This window comes from Lactuca virosa, chromosome 4, assembly GCF_052849685.1.
Source record: "Lactuca virosa cultivar CGN04683 chromosome 4, Lactuca_virosa_CGN04683_v6, whole genome shotgun sequence".
NCBI lineage: Eukaryota > Viridiplantae > Streptophyta > Magnoliopsida > Asterales > Asteraceae > Lactuca > Lactuca virosa.
In genome coordinates this window covers 368,957,478-368,973,173 of record NC_136429.1, presented here as the reverse complement: position 1 = coordinate 368,973,173, position 15,696 = coordinate 368,957,478, and the positions used below count along the sequence as shown (strand labels likewise).

The following is a 15,696-nucleotide window of genomic DNA, read 5'->3' as shown; positions in this document are numbered from 1 at the left end:
TAGGACGGGTTTTGACTGTCTCATTACATCATGAGATTATATCGTTTTATTTCTTTATAATTTTTGTTATGCTTGTAAAGGAATATAATAAATCAAAGTAACAAAATTTCGCTCCCTGTTTAGTTTGCTTTACATGATGGATGTAGATGGGTTTGTGAACATTAACATGTCCCTAAGGATTTTATTATTAACATTTGAAATTTTTGGTATATAGTTTCGATATTTGTATACATTTTAGAATTACCTTTATGATTAATATCCATGGATATTGTATGCTTGTGTATCATTCAATGAATGAAAATAAATAAAAGGTCAATTTGTTCCAATTTGATCTCTATTGAATTTGAATTAATCTCTTCTAACGTTTTGCATCTCATGATCGGTCCATTCTCCGGGAAATATTCTATCTCATAAACTATAAACTGATTTCAATCCGTTTCATTTTGCTTCTATCGATCCTTGACTCGCACATCATCCTTCAACTTAATTAAGGGCAACATTTTTGTTCATATTAAAAATCTTTAGCAGACTACTATGTAAAAGCCACTAGACGATCTACAATACCCATTGGAGCACCATTGTCTCACCGGGCTGACCCGCTTACACATCATACTCGGAACACTACACGAAAAAGGATATGTGGTGACGACAACTTTTGTCTCTATAGGTGTAAGTCTATGTAGGTGTCTGCGACGACATGTTGTCGCATAACCTTTATCGCCACAACCTCGTCTTTATAGACAGCTTTATCGTCATCATAGGTTCCTTTTTAGAAACAAGATATTGTCGTCATAGTTTAGTCGCCATATCTTTTTAAGAAATTAAAAAAAATGTAACACTGACATGTCATTCGTATAATAACCGTACATAATGTATATTATGGTGCTCTTTATTTTTTAATTTTTTGGGTTTATTCGTTTACAAAATGGTAAATTTAGAAAAAAAAAACCTTAAAATATCATATAAACTCGGTTCACTTATAATACAAATTTTATACACGTTTACAAAAACCATATGTGAAAATGACTTTTAATGAAGTAGGTTACTATTTTTGTGTAATTTTGACCAAAACACGGGTTATTTAGTATGTATAAAGGTGGTATGGCATTTCCTAGCTTCTTAGTAACACTTATAACACCTTCTAGAAGCTCTTTAGCATAGAAGAAACGATTTTGGAGTGTTCTTATCAACTAATTGAACCAAAGTGGTGAGAATCTAGAGAAGATTACAAGAATTAGTTCACTTTCCTTTGAATCAAGGTAAACATCCTTATCTGTTATTACTATACGCGAATATAAAAACTAACTATCTGACAACGGCGTTGTTTGCATTGTATTGTAACCAATTGAACCAATACCTACTTATAGTAACATTAGAGGGGCAAAATGGTGATTTTGGCACTCCGAACGGCTACATTAACAATCCTATGACCTTTTTACATAATAAAGTCAAGCTGAATGGTTTGACCCGGAAAAACGTTTTTTCTTTTTCCGAAACAAAATCCAGCTTTTTGTGAATAGCTTAAAACCGGGCAAAAATTTTGTTCCGCGATTATTCTGGTAAGTGATTCCTAACCGGCGATTGGGTAAAATCCTAACCGGTTATATGACAACTTGTAATATGAAGAAACATTAGGTTAATTTTTTGTTTTACAAAACCCACTCCAGTTTGTGCACCTCTAAATAGACATCACGCCATCACCCAAATTTTTGTATTATGTATAAAGAATGAATTACGATATTCAGATTATATTATTTATTAAAAGTACCCTTTTATGTATATACAAGTATTAACAAACTTAAAAGTATAAAAGAATATACATTACAGCAAAGTTTTAACGAATTTAATTTGGTGATATATACTTTAGAAAAAAAGACTTGTAAAACAATTGCAATGCATGTAACTTATTGTTGGGAAAGTACTTTTGGTGTCAATAATAATTAAAATTACTCAATGGAAAATTCCTACCTATCTACGTATGAGTATTACAGTAATTACATTTGATTTGTTCATTTTGTGATGGAACTAGCTAGTTATGTCTCATAATTCCGTACAAGACCTTCATGCGACAAAGGCAATATGGTTAAAATAGTTGTATATCTTGGATCTTGCTGTTGCGGTTGCCAAGACATACTGCTGCTACATTTCCCACCTGTGACAAACTTTTGACATGTTTCAAGTAAGGAGTTCCTGCAAGTTGGACAAGATGAATGTGAACTCAGCCATTTATCGATCGATGCAACGCACATGAAATCCATGGTTGCACTTGGGCAGGATTTTTACTCGCTCTCCTGTTGAAAAATCACCCAAGCATATAACACATTCTTTGTCAAATCCCGGTAGCTTCAGTCCTTCCCAATAGCTGACTGTTGGGAAACTCTTTAATGCTTTATTCTTGATTCCAGTGTTGGCATTAACCAAAGTTGTTTCCTGGCTACCGCTACTTTCTGAACTAGATAATCCCGTGCATCTTAATACACACCTGATGATGGAGTTCAACGCTAGTGAGCAAATCAGAGCGCATATGAGCACCGACAGCACCATCACCACATTCGCATCAAAGTTGCTATGTTCTGTATATGGGCTTGACCGTGATGGAGCTGTCACAGCAGCCGCTGGTTGTTGGTATGAGTACGTGTCAAGTAGAAGTTTTCTTGAAATAAAATGCTTCATTTCATTCTCAAAGAGCTCAGTAGACAGTCTTGACATGTTAAGTTGTTTGTGAATAATGATAAAGGTTTGTTTAGATGAGAATTCAATGAAAGACCAACGCTTAGATATATATAGAGGGGTGATTAGAATAGGGTCGCACTTTTTTGTATTTTAAGAAAAAAGAGAGGATATTTGAATAGGATTTGAGCCACCATGTGGGATTTTATCTGCACACCTTTGTATCAAATATATAATCTCCAAAAAAAAGGATTTTAATTAGTATAGTATTTTAGCAACCATGTGGCATTTATCTATTCGTCTTTGTAATATATATGATCTCCACCATTAATTTGGATCTTCCACTATATATGGTACCTGTAATTATTTAGTAAAGGGTTTCTCTATTTATATGGGTCCGACGCACTCTCTGGAAGTCAAATAATGATATGTGTTGCCGTCCAAAAAAAAAAAAAAATGCTATGCGTGGAGCTTTTGTACGTCCATCTTCGTGTGCTTTGGATAACCACCTTTTTTCTCCGGTTTTCAGGAAACGTTTTTAATTTAATAACGGAATGAATATATACGTTTAATTAATAATACGCTCAAACATACAAGTAAATGGGTTAAAAATATATGACTTTTGCTCAAATGATCGAGAACCTTACATTATGTCAGAACCGATATATTACATGTGTAAAGTAGAGGTGTTTACGGTGCGGTGCAGACGGTTTATGCGCTTTAGTAGCAATTTATGCGGTTTCAAGACACTACAAGAAATCTGGGCATTAGTGACGACACCAATAGGGACGCCACATGCATTAGTGGCGACACCAAGGAATGTCGTTACTAATGCCTCTTGTCGCCCCTATTGCTGTCGTCCTTAATGCCTACGAATAAAATCCGCGGTATTTTCCCCCCATATTTTTTATATCGCCGCTAATGCTTTGCAAATGTCGTCACTAATAGTGTCGCCACTATTGCTCACGATCCGTGTTCTCTCTTCTTGTGTAATTCAGACCCTCCATCTTGTAGTCAATCCAATGGTCCACCTTATATTCTCGTGATCTATAAGCCAACCTTGGATACCACTTACCACAGTACTCTCTCTCTCTCTCTCTCTCTTTCTCTCTCTCTCTCTCTCTCTCTCTCTCTCTCTCTCTCAAAACTAAACTACAACCGCCACCTCCACAAACCTTGGCCACCATCCACCACCACTAGAACCACCTTATTCTTGCAACACCTTATCATCTACACCTCCACAAACCTTGGCCACCATCCACCACCACTAGAACCACCTTATTCTTGCAACACCTTATCATCTGCCACTATTTTCCACCATCAAACACCAACAGAAAACCCACAACTGCACCCATCTTCCACCATTCTCCTCTATCAACCATCATCAAACAACATCTCCGCCGTCAACCGATATTAGCCACCTTGAAGCACCGCCTTCACTGGGTTTACATTTATGAAATTGAGAGATAGAAAGTTATAGAGAAAGAGACTGTTAGAGAGTTAAAGTAATAGACTTTTTTTTTGTAATGTTAAAGTAAATAATTTTTGTGGATTTTTTTTATATAAAAACGGATGTAAATGACAAACCTTTTTAAGGAATAGATGTAGAAAAATGACGAACTCCATGAAAGACGAACAAGTTGGTCATAGAGTAATCCTGTAGTCAATAATTTTTTATTAAAAATTTAATGATAAATAGGGGCAACACTAATAGGGGCAACACTAATAGGGGCAACACCAATAGAGGCGACGTTGACATTAGTGACGATTTTTGAGCAATAGCTACGAGGCAATAGGGACGACATATTAGTGACGACGTGTTGTCGCTAAAGGCTTTAGGGATGATTTTTAAGGGCTTTAGTGATGACGGATGTCACCCTTATTGCCTTGATTCCTTGTTGTGAGATTTGTTCAAATTCACAACTTTTGTATGTACCACGTTATAATCTTGTTTTAAGGTAAGGATTTGAAGTCTATCCGGGCCGCCATAGGTATGTTGGCCTAGAGCACAAAGCTTGTCCGCCTCAACCCAACCCACAATCCAACAATCAACACATAAATATCAGACGCTAGCTAGCATGCACAGATAGTCATACAGATCTAACAGATCACTAATCATAGCATCATCCTATATACCAGGATACCGATCTAACAGATCACTAATATAGCATCATCCTATAACCAGGATACAGATCTAACAGATCACTAACATAGCATAATCCTATAACCAGGATACAACCATAAAGGGCCGGCCTTGGTGCTGTAGACCCTGTTGATATAGTGAGAAGAACTCACCTCGCACTGTCGAACACGCAGACGATCCCTGACAGCTGACTGCCAGATCCTGAACCACCATCATCAAGACTACATCCTAAAAAAGCTGATTCCCTGAATACTCTCTGACAGGTTTCGAAATGAAAATGCATCAATATCTAACCACTGACTCATGCTATGAATCCAATACAGGGTAAAAGAGCTTTTTACCCTTCTCAAGCTTGGCCCAGAACCAAGGCCCAAACTAAATTACAAAGGTCCAATATCAAAATAATTTCCTTAAGTCCAATTATGGCCCAATTTTCCAAATTAGTCCTAATGGCCTTCACTCAAGAAAATCCAGCCAATCTAAAAGCCCAAACCATAAATCTTGATCCAAAGGCCCAAACCACCTCAAGCCTACACATGGCCCAATTTTCCTAATTGGGCCCAACTCCTAATTAGGCCTTATCGAAAGGCTCGATCCTCTACTTAGTCCAAGACACACCCATCCATATAACCCATTAAGGCCCAAGTATCAAAGCCCAACAGATGGCCCAATACGCGAAGCCCAAAGTCCGAAGCCCAACAGAGGACGTACGCGGGGCTTACCCCTTCGGTACGTTGGGCGTACCTCGCCTCGCATTGACCCGTTACAGGGGTTTTGACTCCGGATTGGGGAGTACAACAACATACGCGGGGTGTACTCTTGCAGAGGCCAAAATCATGATAAGTGCTTAATGGCTTAAGCACTTCAGCCAAAATTTCAAATCCACTACTCAAATGTGCTCTGGAACCATAAAGTCTCAAACTTTAAGACTTTGGTCGACTAGAAAGGGCTAAATACAAGGTCTTAATCCATTAAGACCTCCTACAAGGAACAAGGGACCAAACTAGCTCAAGGGACTTCATTTTTATGCCTTAGGACCCATCTTAGGGTCTGAAAGGACAACTTAACTCGACCAAAACAGAACATGCAAACTATTGGGACTCTTGGGACAAGAAGAATGACAAAAAGTAGCTAAAACTAGATCTACACAATCCAAGCATAAAGGTAGAAGCTTTATACCTTCTAAAGCTTCCAAAGATAGTGATAACTCCAGATCTACAAAATTGATCCCTTCCTTGACTCCTTTGATGTAATAACTCCTTCTTCAACCAAACCAACATCACACTTTAGGCTCTAAAACTCTCTCTCTCTCCCTCTCTCTCATGGGCTAGGGTTTGCTAAGACCAGTTCAAAAACTTGGAGGCTGAAAGAACGAAGCAAAAAGATCCATAATGGTCCTTAAATACCCTCCAAACCCTAAAGGTTAGGGTTTCACTCTGGCACTCGTATGCCCAGCATACTCACATGTACGCCCTGCGTACTACTCAAACTCCAAGAATACCATTTTGCCATGTGACATCCCCAAAATCATGGCCAGAAAAGACCGGTTTCATTTATGCTTTTAAATAAAATCAGAGTAATCATTTGATTAAAAAAAGTTGCGGAATTTGTTCCCAAAACAAAGTATGATAAGAATTTATCAAAGCATTTCATAAAGAAATGTATTTTTCATTATATAACAAAATCTCGGGATGTCATGTTCCGATACAGACCAAAAGCATAAACAACACAAAATAGACCCTACAACAGTTACATATAACTACTGGTCTATAATCCAAAAATATCTTGACAATGTCATCCAACTTATGCTCTCGCGCCACTACCTGTAATGCAAATAAAAACTGAGTGGGTCAGGCCTGGGAGCCTGGTGAGCATATAGGGTTTTCAACCCACAATAAATAATTATATTTAGTTCATCGACCAACAATAAACCCGATTACCCATTCCCGTTATCCTCACTTTATGTCCCTAAAACAACAACTATTACAAGGGACCTAATCTAGGATTTTCATCGGGACGGACATTAGTGCAAAGGGGTTTCCTTAACAATAGATGTCCTAAAGGCAACCATGAGGGGGATAGAGTACACCGGTGAACACATCGTTCACAACACCTACAGGTTATGAGCCTGCTAGCGTTCCACTGGACTGTCTAGAAGGAGTCCGTGGTCGTCATCCATACTCCGCTAGATGACTAGATCAACAACAACATCGAGACCTCTCATCATTTTATTTCATCACACACCAACTGTCTACCCATGTTCTACCCAACATATTAGTAGATAAAATATATACATTCATATACAACTTAAAACCTGTACAAAACATCCATTCAACAACTAGTTCAAATAAACAAATAATATATAGACACATAGCACATATTTTATAAAGAATACTTCATATTTATGTGTTAGAAGAAAACGAATATACACTCACTTGATAACACGATGATCGGACAACACCTCGTCTATTAAAACAATAATCTTCGATGAAACCGGGATGTTTTCTCCAAAACCAGGCTTTACGCGGGCAGAGTTTTGGCTTGGAAACTTTACTTCTCGGGATCCTCATGGCTTCGGGGCTTGCTTCGGGTCTCGGGAATGATACCGGGGCTTCGGGGTATAAGTTGCACGCAAAACGAGGCAATAAGAAGTGAGAGAGGAGAAATGAGCAACAAAACTCGGCAACCCTTGAGTTCTATTTATAGGGGCTGAAACCCCGATTTACGCTGGGCGTAAATCCTGATTACGCTGGGCGTAATGCCTCTACAAGCAGTACGCTGGGCGTACGAAGATCTACGCGGGGCGTAGTTCGGATAAGCTTTGCTATGCGTGCCTCGAACTTCAAAAATTCATAACTTTCGTATACGAGCTCCATTTTCGACGTTCTTTATATCCACGCGTAGGTGAGACTATGCTCTACAACTTTAATTTAGACTCCGTCGTCTAATTTTGACTTTATTTTTATTATATTATTTTTAGTAGGCCGGGACAAGAAAAACTTCGTCATAAAATCATAACTTCTTCATCCGACGCCCGTTTTCGTCTGTCTTTTTACCGTTGGGCTACTAACGACGAGATCTTCAATTCTCGTTTAGATTGTTTCGGCTAAAAGTCACTCGATCTCCGTCGTCTAATTTTGACTTTATTTTTATTATATTATTTTTAGTAGGCCGGGACAAGAAAAACTTCGTCATAAAATCATAACTTCTTCATCCGACGCCCGTTTTCGTCTGTCTTTTTACCGTTGGGCTACTAACGACGAGATCTTCAATTCTCGTTTAGATTGTTTCGGCTAAAAGTCACTCGATCTCATATTCGAGTTTCGGCCTGCATACCGCTAAGTCGAATCTTAGAAAAATCATAACTTCCTCATACGAAGTCAGATTTAGACGTTCTTTTTATGCACACTCTCGGTTTAACGAACTCTTCGACTTCCGTTTAGATCACTAAGGCTAAATATCTCTCTATCTTAAATTCGTATTTTACGTCATACAGTGTCGTGTCGGTTATGTCGCGAAACTTCGACAGGTCATAACTTCTTCGTTATAACTCGGATTTCGGCATTCTTTATATATTCGGAAACCTTGCCACGACCACTACAACTTCCTTCATAGATTTCAGGCTTATCTAATATTTTATTTTATCGCTTATTTTTATCCTTAATTCATTTAAATCAGACAATTAAGCAATAAACATATAATACTCAAATAATACATTCTTATTATTTCAAAATGAGTTACAAAGGTTAACCTAGACTATTACATCAACATTAATGCCTAGCCCAGAAACACGGGCATTACAATTCTCTCCACCTTAGAATGATTCCGTCCCCGGAATCACACATCAACAAACAAATTCGGATATCGAATCATCATGTCACTCTCCGTTTCCCAGGTGATATTTTGCCCATTCGTATGTTTCCATCGGACAAGCACTAATTCGACCATCTTGCGTCGCAACTTCTTAGTCTTTCGGTCAACGATTGCCTCCGGTTCTTCAATTAACCTTTTGTTCTCATCAATTCTTAACATAGAAATTGGAATTATATCGGGAACTTCTCCCGTGAACTTCATCAAATAACATACATGGAAAGTGTTATGAATTCCATTCAGTTCTTCGGGTAATTCGAGCTTGTAAGCTTGGTTCCCAATCCTCTGAAGAACTTTAAACGGTCCAATAAACCTTGGACTTAACTTTCCCCTTTTGCCAAACCTTATAAGTCCCTTCCACGGCGAGACTTTAAGCAAAACCGAATCTCCAACTTCAAAAATCATCGGTCTTCGCTTGTTGTCAGCATAGCTCTTTTGACGATCCTGAGCTGCTAACATTCTCTCCCTAATTATTTTCAACTTTTCAGCAGTTTGATGGACTATTTCCGGTCCCATAAACTGCTTTTCCCCAGCCTCAAGCCAACAAGACGGCGTACGACACTTCTGTCCGTACAAAGCTTGATAAGGTGCCATCTTTATGCTCGAATGGAAACTATTATTGTAGGAAAATTCCACCAAAGGTAAATGTTCGTCCCAGTTACCTTGGAATTCCAGGGTACATACTCTCAACATATCTTCAAGTGTTTGTATCGTTCGTTCGCTCTGACCATCAGTCTATCGATGGTAAGCTGTACTCAAACACAACTTGGTACCCAATTCCTCTTGTAGACTTTTCCAAAATCGCGAGGTGAAACGTATGTCACCATCTGACACAATCGTTAACGGAACACCGTGAAGCCTCACAATTTCCTTCACATAATAATTCGCAAGCTTATCCATAGACCATTTCTCATTGGCTGCTATGAAGTGCGCACTCTTAGTGAAGCGATCAACGACCACCCAAATCATGTCGTGACCATTCTTTGTTCTGGGCAGTTTAGTGACAAAATCCATAACAATGTCTTCCCATTTACCCGTAGGCACAGGTAAAGGTTCTAAACTCCCGTATGGTTTCTGATGTTGTGCCTTGACTCTCGCACAGGTCACACACTCCGCCACATACTTCGCAATGTCGAGCTTCATCGTCGGCCACCAATAATATGGTTTTAGGTCTCTATACATTTTAGCGTTACCGGGATGAATTGAGTACATGGTTTTGTGAGCTTCTTCCATCAGAAGATCTCTTATTCCTCCAGACTTAGGTACCCAAATACGATCTTGGAATACCTTCAGTCCATGACCGTTTGTACCAAACACTAACGTTTTGCCCAAACATTCCTCCTTTCTGTCATTCTTTTCTGAAGCTTACTCTTGATCTTTCTTTATACTCTCCACAATTGTTGAGACAACTTCTATTCTCAACGCTCTTGGCCTTTTTCTTTCAAGATTGACTTTTCGACTGAGAGCATCAGCAACAACATTTGCTTTACCAGGGTGGTAAAGTATCTCACAGTCGTAGTCTTTAAGTAATTCTAGCCAGCGTCTTTGCCTCATATTCAATTCCTTCTGACTAAAGAGATATTGGAGATTCTTATGATCAGTGAAAAGTTTGCACTTCGAGCCATAGAGGTAATGCCTCCATATCTTTAGAGCAAATACTACCGCTGCCAACTCCAAATCATCAGTGGGGTAGTTCTTTTCATGCTCTTTTAGCTGTCGAGACGCATATGCTATCACCTTTTCTCTTTGGGTCAAAAAACAACCCAACCCAACACCAGACGCATCGCTATAGACAGCGAAGTCTTCAACTCCATCGGGTAAAGAAAGAATCGGTGCTTCACATAGCTTCTTCTTTTGCAACTCGAATGCTTCTTTGTGTTTATCACTCCAAGCATAAGTAGCTCCTTTGTGAGTCAAAGATGTTAATGGAGTAGCGATCGAAGAAAAGCCTTGGATAAACCTTCGGTAATATCCAGCTAATCCCAAAAAACTTCGGATCTTTGTGGGACTTTTTGGTTGTTCCCACTTCATCACAGCTTCAATCTTTGCTGGATCAACCATTATCCCTTCTTGGTTGACCACGTGACCCAAGAATTGGACTTCTCGAATCCAAAAATCACATTTGGAGAACTTAGCATACAACTTCTCCTTCTTCAAGACTTCTAACACTTCTCGCAAGTGTCTGTCATGCTCCTCTTGGCTTTTCGAATAAATCAGAATGTCATCTATGAACACTATCACAGATTTATCAAGGAACGGATTGCAAACTCTGTTCATTAAATCCATGAATGCTGCTGGAGCATTGGTTAGTCCAAACGACATAACCAAAAACTCGTAGTGTCCATATCGTGTTCTGAATGCAGTCTTCTCGATATCTTGCTCTCTTACTTTCAGCTGATGATATCCTGACCTTCGGTCGATCTTTGAAAAATAACTTGAACCTTGTAGTTGATCGAACAAGTCATCAATCCTTGGCAACGAATGTCTATTCTTTATTGTTGCCTTGTTCAGCTCTCTGTAATCGATGCACATCCTCATACTCCCGTCTTTCTTTTTCACGAATAACACCGGAGCTCCCCAGGGTGATGAACTAGGTCTTATGAAACCTTTGTCCAATAACTCCTAAAGTTGCATCATCAGCTCCTTCATCTCCGTTGGTGCTAATCGGTAAGGTGCTTTTGCTATTGGTGTCGTTCCTGGTAACAAGTCAATACAGAATTCTACTTGTCGATCAGACGGTAATCCAGGAAGATCTTCGGGAAATACTTCCGGATACTCACACACGACAGGAATGCTCTGCATCTCCTTTTTCTCCTTCTTTGCGTCAATCATGAATGCCAAATATGATGTACATCCTTTGGCCAAACACTTTTTGGCTTTCATTAGAGAAATGATTCCAGAATTTACCCTGTGTTTGTCCCCATACACCATAAATGACTCCTTCCCTGGCGGGTTTACTTTTACTATCTTCTTCCGGCACAATATTTCGGCATCATTGGCGCTAAGCCAATCCATTCCCAGCACAATGTCGAAACCATTTAACTCAATAGGCAATAATTCCTCGTGGAACTTATTCCCATTCAAATCAATTAAGATGTTTTTCATACAATGGCTAACAGGTACAAACTTGACACTAGCAATTTCGACTAATAAAGCATTATCTAGTCTATCAACAGGCAAAGCTAGTTTTCTACCAAATTCATGCGAAATAAAGGAGTAGTTGGCTCCTTAATCAAATAAAATTTGGGCAGGCAATTCGTTTACGAGAAAGGTACCTGAAGCGACATCAGCTTCTTCTTTAGCAGCTTCCAGTGTCATCTGAAAGGCTCTCGCCTTCGGCTTTGGTGGAATGTTGGGTTTTGCTGCCTCCTTCTTTTTCGGACAATCTCTCAAGATGTGCCCCTCCTCCCCACACCCATAGCAAACTTTCTTGGTGAGGGTGCATTCGTTGACGTAGTTCCCTGGCTTTCCACATTTGAAGCAGGTGACTTCCCCATCACATTTCCCATGATGCTTCTTCTTTCATTTGTCGTACCACTTTGCTTCGCCTCCTCCTCCTCTCGACCTAGACTTCGAGAATTTATTTTTCTTGTTGGACCCTGAAGCCCCATCAAACTTCCTCTTCTCACCACCCTCTGATCTCTCCAGACCCTTCTCCCTGATCTGAGTCTCAACATTCTTAGCAGCCCAGATGGCGGCTTTCAATGTGGTTGCTTGCTTAACCATTGGACCATAGTCCGCTGGTAATCCGAGGGAAAATTTATTGACCTTTGAGAGTTCTGTTGGAACTAGGTATGGGATAAGCTTCATCTTTTCCGTGAAACTAGCAGCGTATTCAGTAACGCTCATCTTTCCCTTCTTCAAATTCTGAAACTCATTATTGATTTCCAAAAGGTCCTGCTCTGAGCAGTATTGCAGTTTCAGTTGTTCGACAAAGTCTTCCCAAGAGATCTTTCTCGCTTCTCCCTTGGGCATAGAGTCAGCTAACAACTTCCACCAACTCAACACACCAGATTTCAACAAAGGGATCGCAAGAGAGGTCTTCTGGCTGTTGCTGCACTCGCAACTTTCAAACATTGTCTCCATTTCGGAGATCCAGTCCATAACTTGCACCGGAGTCGGGCTTCCGGATAGACACGGTGGCTTAGATGCCATAAAATCCTTGTATTTACATCCTCTTCCATCATTTCCTCCATCACGATTGTTTTGTCTAACAATTGGTGGGTTGGCTTGACCAACAATCCCACTGAAGTTACCTCCTTCCGACGGCCCTCCATTCACTTCGGGCTCTTCAACTTGAATTGAAAGTTCTTCACGATTTTGTTGAAGCAGACGTCTAGTTTCTTCCATCTGACGATCCAACATCGTCTGAATCATCAATTGTACACCAGCCATTGTCACCGGCTCAGGTGCTGCAGCTACAACAGGTATTTGCTCGATTACATGTGGTTGATTCCTGTTTTCGTTCGCGTTTCCAACTCCGCTTCTTGTTCTTGCCATTCTTGATCTATACACCGAATAAGGCGAATTTAGATCCTCAATTACGATAGAAAATCAAATCATCCTTATCACTCCGAAACGTTTACATGCTAGTTCTAATACCGTCGTCATACGCTTAGAATCCTAAACACATAAGGTTTCCAGATCCGGTTGTCAACAAACCATAGATCCGAACAAATAATATCATATATGGCAAACATATAACATTTAGCACATAAAAGCATTTTAGGCAACTTTCCTAAAATAAACTAGTGCTCGTGTCTAAAGTATAACATACACTTATCTCACATTCTTCACTTAGCATTCTAAGTTTAAGTCTAGAAATCCTACAAAATCCTAGTTCGCTTAAACTAATGCTCTAATACCAACTGTGACATCCCCAAAATCACGGCCAGAAAAGACCGGTTTCATTTATGCTTTTAAATAAAAACAGAATAATCCTTTGATTAAAAAAACTTGCGGAATTTGTTCCCAAAACAAAGTATGATAAGAATTTGTCAAAGCATTTCATAAAGAAATGTATTTTTCATTATATAACAAAATCTCGGGATGTCATGTTCCGATACAGACCAAAAGCATAAACAATACAAAATAGACCCTATAACAGTTACATATAACTACTGGTCTATAATCCAAAAATATCTTGACAATGTCATCCAACTTATGCTCTCGGGCCACTACCTGTAATGCAAATAAAAACTGAGTGGGTCAGGCCTGCGAGCCTGGTGAGCATATAGGGTTTTCAACCCACAATAAATAATTATATTTAGTTCATCAATCAACAATAAACCCGATTACCCATTCCCGTTATCCTCACTTTATGTCCCTAAAACAACAACTATTACAAGGGACCTAATCTTGGATTTTCATCGGGACGGACATTACTGCAAATGGGGTTTCCTTAACAATAGATGTCCTAAAGGCAACCATGAGGGGGATAGAGTACACCGATGAACACATCGTTCACAACACCTACAGGTTATGAGCCTGCTTGCATTCCACTGGACTGTCTAGAAGGAGTCCGTGGTCGTCATCCATACTCCGCTAGATGACTAGATCAACAACAACATCGAGACCTCTCATCATTTTATTTCATCACACACCAACTGTCTACCCATGTTCTACCCAACATATTAGTAGATAAAATATATACATTCATATATAACTTAAAACCTGTATAAAACATCCATTCAACAACTAGTTCAAATAAACAAATAATATATAGACACATAGCACGTATTTTATAAAGAATACTTCATATTTATGTGTTAGAAGGAAACGAATATACACTCACTTGATAACACGATGATCGGACAACACCTCGTCTATTAAAACAATAATCTTCGATGAAACCGGGATGTTTTCTCCAAAACCGGGCTTTACGCGGGCAGAGTTTCAGCTCAGAATCTTTACTTCTCGGGATCCTCGGGGCTTCGGGACTAGCTTCGGGTCTTGGGAATGATACCGGGGCTTCGGGGAATAAGTTGCACGCAAAACGAGGCAATAAGAAGTGAGAGAGGAGAAATGAGCAACAAAACTCGGCAACCCTTGAGTTCTATTTATAGGGGTTGAAACCCTGATTTACGCTGGGCGTAAATCCTGATTACGCTGGGCGTAATGCCTCTACAAGCAGTACGCTGGGCGTACGAAGATCTACACGGGGCGTAGTTCGGATAAGCTTTGGTATGCGTGCCTCGAACTTCAAAAATTCATAACTTTCGGATACAAGCTCCATTTTCGACGTTCTTTATATCTACGCGTAGGTGAGAGTATGCTCTACAACTTTCATTTAGACTCCGTCATCTAATTTTGAATTTATTTTTATTATATTATTTTTAGTAGGCCGGGACAGGAAAAACTCCGTCATAAAATCATAACTTCTTCATCCGACGTCCGTTTTCGTCTGTCTTTTTACCGTTGGGCTACTAACGACGAGATCTTAGATTCTCGTTTAGATTGTTTCGGCTAAAAGTCACTCGATCTCATATTCGATTTTCGGCCTGCATACCGCTAAGTCGAATCTTAGAAAAATCATAACTTCCTCATACGAAGTCAGATTTAGACGTTCTTTTTATGCACACTCTCGGTTTAACGAACTCTTCGACTTCCGTTTAGATCACTAAGGCTAAATATCGCTCTATCTTAAATTCGTATTTTACGTCATACAGTGCCTTGTCGGTTCTGTCGCGAAACTTCGACATGTCATAACTTCTTCGTTATAACTCGGATTTCGGCATTCTTTATATATTCGGAAACCTTGCCACGACCACTACAACTTTCTTCATAGATATCAGGCTTGTCTAATATTTTATTTTATCGCTTATTTTTATCCTTAATTCATTTAAATCACACAATTAAGCAATAAACATATAATACTCAAATAATACATTCTTATTATTTCTAAATGAGTTACAAAGGTTAACCTAGACTATTACATCAACATTAATGCCTAGCCCAGAAACACGGGCATTACATGCCACTAGGGCCTCCCTTTGATACTTCTTTCCAAACCA

At 39.3% G+C, this 15,696-nt stretch overlaps 1 pseudogene; it reads right to left on the bottom strand.

The window, feature by feature from the left end:
* Positions 1 to 1,894: 1,894 nt before the first annotated feature.
* Positions 1,895 to 2,845, bottom strand: LOC145108719 (RING-H2 finger protein ATL78 pseudogene; annotated as a pseudogene).
* Positions 2,846 to 15,696: the final 12,851 nt, after the last annotated feature.